At 35.9% G+C, this 6892-nt stretch overlaps 1 long non-coding RNA gene across 1 annotated transcript in view; it reads left to right on the top strand.

Moving 5' to 3' along the window:
* LOC110394419 overlaps positions 854 to 6892 on the top strand; it is a 47813-nt gene continuing 41774 nt past the window's right edge. The window contains exon 1 of the long non-coding RNA XR_002435612.1: positions 854 to 903. This is a non-coding gene — a long non-coding RNA (uncharacterized LOC110394419). The remainder of the gene's footprint in view (positions 904 to 6892) is intronic.

The following is a 6892-nucleotide window of genomic DNA, read 5'->3' as shown; positions in this document are numbered from 1 at the left end:
GTCAGCCATAAGTCACATAGCCGTAGTCTATGTAGCAGTAAAGCCCAAGGTAACATGTGAGATGTAGTGGATCAGGTTATAACGCAGTCACATAGCTTCTAGCTAGGTAGAGCACAGACAAAATTAACTCATGTAGGTGCTTTTTGTACACTGTACCCCAAGTGTCCACAGCAACAGAACAAGTAAAAGCATACTTTATGCACATGCTCTGAGAATTCAGCATCTAATTGTTTCTCTGCTGTTACTGCTGGGAGACCTGATATAATATGTTCTGTGTATTTTTAGAAAGGCACCTTCTGACTGAGCTTCTGAAAATCACGGTTCTTTAAATCACTTGCTAAACCTGCACTTAGATCATTTACCGTGGAAATTCTTATTCAGTTCACAGGAACTTGAATTTGCGAGGAGCATCATAATCCTTAAAAGCATGGTATTGTTTGTAGTAGAGCACCTGTAATCCCGGTTTGAAAGCCAGTACTTTATGAATATGACTCTTTAATGCTCATTTGACTTGAATTAGTTTTCCCTTAGTGATAACGGTAATCACTTGTCTGTACGGAGTCCTATGCTCTCTGATCTAAAAGACAGTCAATTCATGCAATATGTCAGTAGTTTTAATACAAAGAACAAAGTACAGAATTGTTTTTGAACTTTTAAAATTTAACAGAACCAAAACCAAAAATAATTTCAATTATAAGTCACAGCTTAAACCAGTGATTGAGCACCTGGTAGGAAGGCAGGGACAACCTAGGGGAGCTCAGGTGCAAACAATGCACCTGAGTGACTGGAAGTGGTGGAGCCAGGATCCACCCCTCCCCAGACTTCATTTAAGGGTTTGCAGTGGAAGTGAGTTATCTTATGTGGAGTTCTCTATCTACCTAAGGACTTTAAGGCCTTCTGAAGGTAAGCAATTTCTTTCCTTCATTTCTGTGCTTGCTGTTGTTGCATCTGAGTGGATCCTCACTTGCTGAGGCCTGGGATCTTGCTGCTCTGCTGTCTTGTTGCACTTTCCATTGTGTTACAGATGGTCATAGGAACTCACTGTCTGCTATAACTGTATGATGTAATTGCTTCCTTCCTGCTTAAGCTTTCTGATCAAGCTACAGGAAAGTAATACGAAACTACAAGAAACATCATCCTATTGCAACACTCTGTGTTCTGAGTCTATAGACTGCTAAATGCTCAGGCCATGTTATCAAGAAGTTGCAAGTGGACTTATAGGACATTATTTCCTATATACAAGTCCCCTGTAAACTGGTCCTTCTTTCAAGGGCACGTAAATAGAGTCGAAGTGGTGGACTGACTGATATTTGAAGCAATTGATAGTATCTTACCCCTAGTGAGGGAAACTAAGGGCACAAGGACAAGTTTGATGTTATCACTGAATATTTCACGAGTGAATTAAAACACTTGCACCCTTATTAAATCTTATATTTTGCTGAAGTTTAGTCTGACTAAAGTTCAGTGTGTTACTGAGGAATCAATCAACTTATCATGGAGGAAGGCTGAAAAAAAAAATGGCACACTCATATGCACTGCTTTTTAAAGTTCTAATTTGCTTAACGTATTGCTTTTGCTATGGTATTGGATTATTAATGAGCGCAGAGCTGCAGAGGCAGTGTGATGAGTGGCAAGCGAAAAAGCAGAGTATATCCCCTGCTAAATGATGTGGGAAGACCAATTATCAAACATGGTGTTTTTACTGGAGAAGATAAGGATGGAGCAATTCCTCCCTTTCAGTTCTTCCTTTGTTCCTATTCTTGTACATTGTGTGACCGTATTGTAACTTCTTGTTATTTTAATGTGTGGGATATATTAGGTATGCCATATATACAAATTCTTTGTGCTCTTTGTTCTGTCCTTCTTTGTTCTGCCCTAAAACCAGTTCTAGCTAGCTGCCAAGGTTGCATTCCTTTAGCGATCCATAACGGACCATTTATGATTTATAGTCTTAGGGCCCTCTGTATAATCCTGTGCCAGAATTTTGCTGCTGTCTTGTGCTTGTTCTGTTTAAGGTCCTTGCTACACTTTAATCTCAAGTGCATTTTCCATAATATGCAGGAGCAACATTAGTCTGTATTTTCTGTTTGTCACTAATACCAAGTTCTGTTTTCCCTGAGGCTTTCAGAAGCTTCTACCTGCTTCTCCTTCTGAGAAAAGGTAGAAAACAACCTGCAGCCCTGGCAGATTGTCTTGCTGAAATTGCTGGAGTTCCTGAGGTTCTTTGCTTTTCTGCTGGACTGTAACTCATGTAGCTGGTAACATAGAGCATTCTATTAAAAACATTTTCAAATCTGTTCTTATAGTGGAAAGGATTATTTTGTTATTATATTTGCTATTGTCAGTGTCTATAATCAGCTTTGTGTTCATGACAAAGTTTGAGAGCATCGTCTGGTAAATGCCAGCTCTTGTATCTGGCTCCTTTTTCAGAGTCGGTCTAATTCTTGTTAATGTGAATAATATTCTAGCATTGACTTCAAAGGGTGATAAGTTTGTTTCTCGATGTACTCTATTGAGCAAAGGACAAGAAAAAAATCCTAGCAAAAGAGGGCATCATAAAAAGGTTTCTTCTAGCTTAAGCTATCTGCATGCATTGAATGACTGTATTAAAACAGCTGTTTCTGCATCTCAAATGCCTGTTTAGCAAACTGCTAACACTCCCAAGTCACACATACTGATTTAGGGCTGACGAAACTGTGGTTTTAGGGCCTCTGAGATGCTTCCTGTTGATGGTTTTATGTTCCCTGTTAGGATGACCATGAATTCATCTTGTGAGTCATATTCCATATATGAATACTGTAGAAGAAAAACATTTTGGCTGCTATATTGATATTCTGCTGAATGTTTGAAAGTATGTTCTTGTGAAATAACAAAGAGTAAATGAGAGTTGTGGATAAAAGAGAGGTTTTGTTCCACATCAAAACATGTATCATATGTTGATAGAAGAATTAATGTACTTATATTGAACTATGACAGCTGTGTTTAAGTATGATTGCATTTAAATTTTCATTGTTCAGCTACACCAATTAAACACACACATCTTTTTCAAAGCAGAAAATACCTATTTATTCTTCCCCTTTAGAAAATAGCTTTTTTTTCCCTCCAAATAATCCAGTAAAGCAAGCCACAGTAGAGGTGACATCATCTCCCAAGAAATGCTATAATGCCTGAACATATGATTCCTGAGATTTTGGCAAGATCAGCTCTACTTGCATGTTGTTTTTCATGTCTATAGTTCATTTTCTTCCCTCCCTTATACAGCTAGTCCCCTGTGCTGGTATGTCCCTGATTCTTCTTTATTATGCTTTTTTTTTTTTTCTCTCAAGTTGCAGATTTGATTAGGAGAGGAGAAAATGACTGTTTTAATTTAATTTTTTTTTTTTTTTTGCTTTGTGGAAGGATAGTTAAAATAATTGTGTGTTCATTCTGCTTGTTACGTTCTATAAAAGAAATCCTCATGTGAGGTCCTTTCCAAGGACAATTCCCTGGAGAGCCAGCAAAATCCCGGCAGACGAATATTACTTGTTATGACTTAAAGATTCACTTATATTGGAGTCTTAATATGAGTTTTAATTATCTGCTCCAATTCTTTCTTTAAATAAAAAATCTAGTGCCTCTTCTGAGCAGATGTTATCTTCAAGCAAAATGTAGTTCCACAAGAAGAAAACTAAACAACATGTTTAAAATTAATCATATGCCAAAGTGATTTGCTGGTTTGTGGGTTAACTACTTCGTGGTTCCCAGTGGTCATATGTTCAAGAAGATGGTTCCCCTCAGTCACTCTCTTTGGTCATTTGCTACATTATTTATTGTTCTCTCTACACTGAATAATATAGAATAAAGGGGAAAGCAAAATATAGCCATGTTGCCGGGGGGCTTGTAAGTGGGAACATTTCATAGTGGGCACATTAGGAGGTGAAAGTACTGGTGACAAAGTTAGCGGTATTCTTGTAAGCTGCATTGTCTCTGATGTTAGAGCCAAGAATACTTTAGTCAATTAATCATAGTACCTTTAGTTCATGTAGCACTGAGCATGAGATAATATCTTGTGTTCTGGGATGGGCAGGACTAGAGCGAAGCTGGGCTGAAGTAGAAAGATGTCTTCCTCTTCCAGAAAAAATTGTTCTATCAAATTGTAGTACATCCTTCTGACGTGCCAATCATACTCTGTTTTGGCACTGCGTAGTACCTTTTAAAATGTAGCTGGCAAAATGTTGAGTGTATAGATTTCCCAATGCATTAATTTCTTCTTACAAAGAAATAAATTAAATTCAAGAATTAGTCTTGGGAAGAAATATTTTATTTTAAAACACCTTAAAATATTGGAATGTTTCATTAAGGACCAGTAAATTTTTGTATGATTTAATGGAGATGACAAATGTTGTCTGTACCTTATACAGTTGGAAGGAAAAAAAAATAAAAAAGAAACCTGTATAAGTTATAAACAAAAATTCCATCCCAGAAGGGATTTAAACTTCATAGTGTGAGGTTATTTTGTTGAGTAGGCCATACAATTAAGCATATAAACAAGTGCGAAGATATTTAAATGTTAATTGTGCCACTGGAGGGAGCCCATATTCCATGAATGCTTTTGGAAGAAAAAGATTTCAATTTTGAAAGAGAATAACCTCAGGTTGACTTTCCTGTTGTTGACTTTGCAGGTATGCTGAATTTCTGACATACTTCCTTTATAGTTTGTATTTGTTCCTTCCACATAATATGGAAATGAATGGTCAGAAACTAGGAAACCTGATTTTTTTTTATGCTGGATTAGATAGGTTTGTGCACTACTTGACCAGTAGATGAGTGTAGTTCCGAATTTTTCGTAATCTTTGACTTTTTTAAGCCTTTGACTAACATTGTTTCATTTTCCATAACAACATTAATCTTCTAATCTATATGGAGTTGCTAGCACAACTTTTAATCTTCTGAGACCTCTGATGCTTTTTAATATGATCTTGAGATAATCTGATGTGGTTTAAATGTCTAGAAAAGTTACCAGTGCAATGCTGTTTGTCATCATCATATAATAACCAGTCGACAGGCAAGAAGCTTTAAAGCTTTGTTCTCCCCTGTGGGTTATTTGATTTGTCATTCTCCTCTTTGGCAGGCTGTGTACTCAAACAAATTTTTGATAACATGACCAGAAAGCTAAATTCAGTAAAGAGCTCAGGCTGACATTGTTATTCCATGCAAGCAGCCCAATAGGGAGAGATAATGCTATAACTCAGATAACATGATGAAATGAGAACTTGTATGACAAAGACTTTAGTGGATAAAGAAACAACCATCCCTTATTTTTACATAAATTAAAGGACAATGTGGGCTCTTATTGAAGTTGCATCTGCTATTTTTATTTACCTTTTTTAAAGGACAGTTCAGGTCAACTGAGGATCAGAGAGATGATTGAATCACAAAATTCTCCTCTCACATTTAAGAATTTAGATTGACTTTGTGAGGTAGTTTTGATTACAAATATTTGAAGTAGGTCAGAATAAAAACATGTAATGAGCTGTATTTGCCACTGCAGTTGTTTTGAAAGATTTCCTAAACATCAAAATAGTGAAGTTTCCATAAATTTACTTTAAGATTTTTTTTTTCTGAGAAGATGAAACAGCCCCAGAATATCCTTGCTTCTAGCAGTGAGAACATAGAAACTGTTGGATGTGTAGAGCAGGAAAGGTCTTTTCCTACTTAATTTTTCAGCTTTTTAGTTCAAGTATTTTGTATTTTATTTGATGCTCCAGATCTTGATAATTAAAATGATATGTTCCCTGTGAGTTTGTACATCACTTTGTCTGTATAGAATACAACCTTTCTAGAATTGAGGTTTGTATTTTTGCGTGTGTATTGCACATTGGTGACTGAATTTAGTTTGTGTTGTATATTTGTGAATTTTCTTCAAGGAAACCCATATTTATCTGAGAGATAACGGGGCAAAGAAAATTCATGAGAATTAAGGTAGAATGTAGGCTATTAAAGAGCTCAAAGAGGAACAATTATCCTGTAAAACAATTTTGAACTGAGGTCAGGGAAAAGTATATTTTGTTCATTCTATATTCTCAAATCTGAGGGTTTTATTCTCAAAAAACTTGTTCGGGTAAATCATGGGCAAATAATTTCAGAACAAAATAATGACTGAATAAAAAGCATGTACTGTTGTGAAATATGTGAAACCTTTTAAATGAGGTTTTATGATGAAAAGTGGCAAAATGTTAGAAGGCAAATTATAACTTTACTAACTTTATTTGTATTTAGTATAAATATAAACATGGAAAGTTTCTGAATGTTTCACTGATTTCAAGGTAAACATTCAGGGTGTTTATCTGTGTGTGTGTGCAGCACCTAGGCAGGCAGTTAGAGGCTTTACTACCTAGAATATGCTATTAACCATGAAGAATTCAATTTTCAGACAGTGTTATGACCTCTTCTTAGTTTCAGGTACATTTGAAATATAAAATGCAGCGTCTGGCTTCTGTAGAGTTCTTCCAATACTAATTTTTCAAATAGTTCAAAGAGTTTGTTTTTATTAGAATTGGGTGAGAAACTGAGTTGTGAAGCTGACGAAATCCAAATAAAAATTAATATACCCCGGTGCAGATTAATTCATTAGCCTGCATACCTTGGCTGCCATTTCTCCATCTTCACATACAGTGAAAAATCACAAGTTAAACCAGCTTAATGCAACTGGTGCTTCATATCTCTAAAACCTCCTTTCTTTTAAGTACAATTGAGTTACTCCTTGATCTTAACAGCTTTCTGGTCTTCCTTCCACAGTGGATATATGGAACATCAGTACTAGCAGTATATAAAGTATTGTTTTGATCTTTGCTTCACAAGTGTTTTAATAAAAGGCCAGTTCCCAATCAAAACAATTGAAATTATATCGAAA

This window comes from Numida meleagris, chromosome 2, assembly GCF_002078875.1.
Source record: "Numida meleagris isolate 19003 breed g44 Domestic line chromosome 2, NumMel1.0, whole genome shotgun sequence".
In the NCBI taxonomy this organism is placed as follows: Eukaryota; Metazoa; Chordata; class Aves; order Galliformes; family Numididae; genus Numida; species Numida meleagris.
This window is presented reverse-complemented; position numbering and strand designations above follow the sequence as displayed.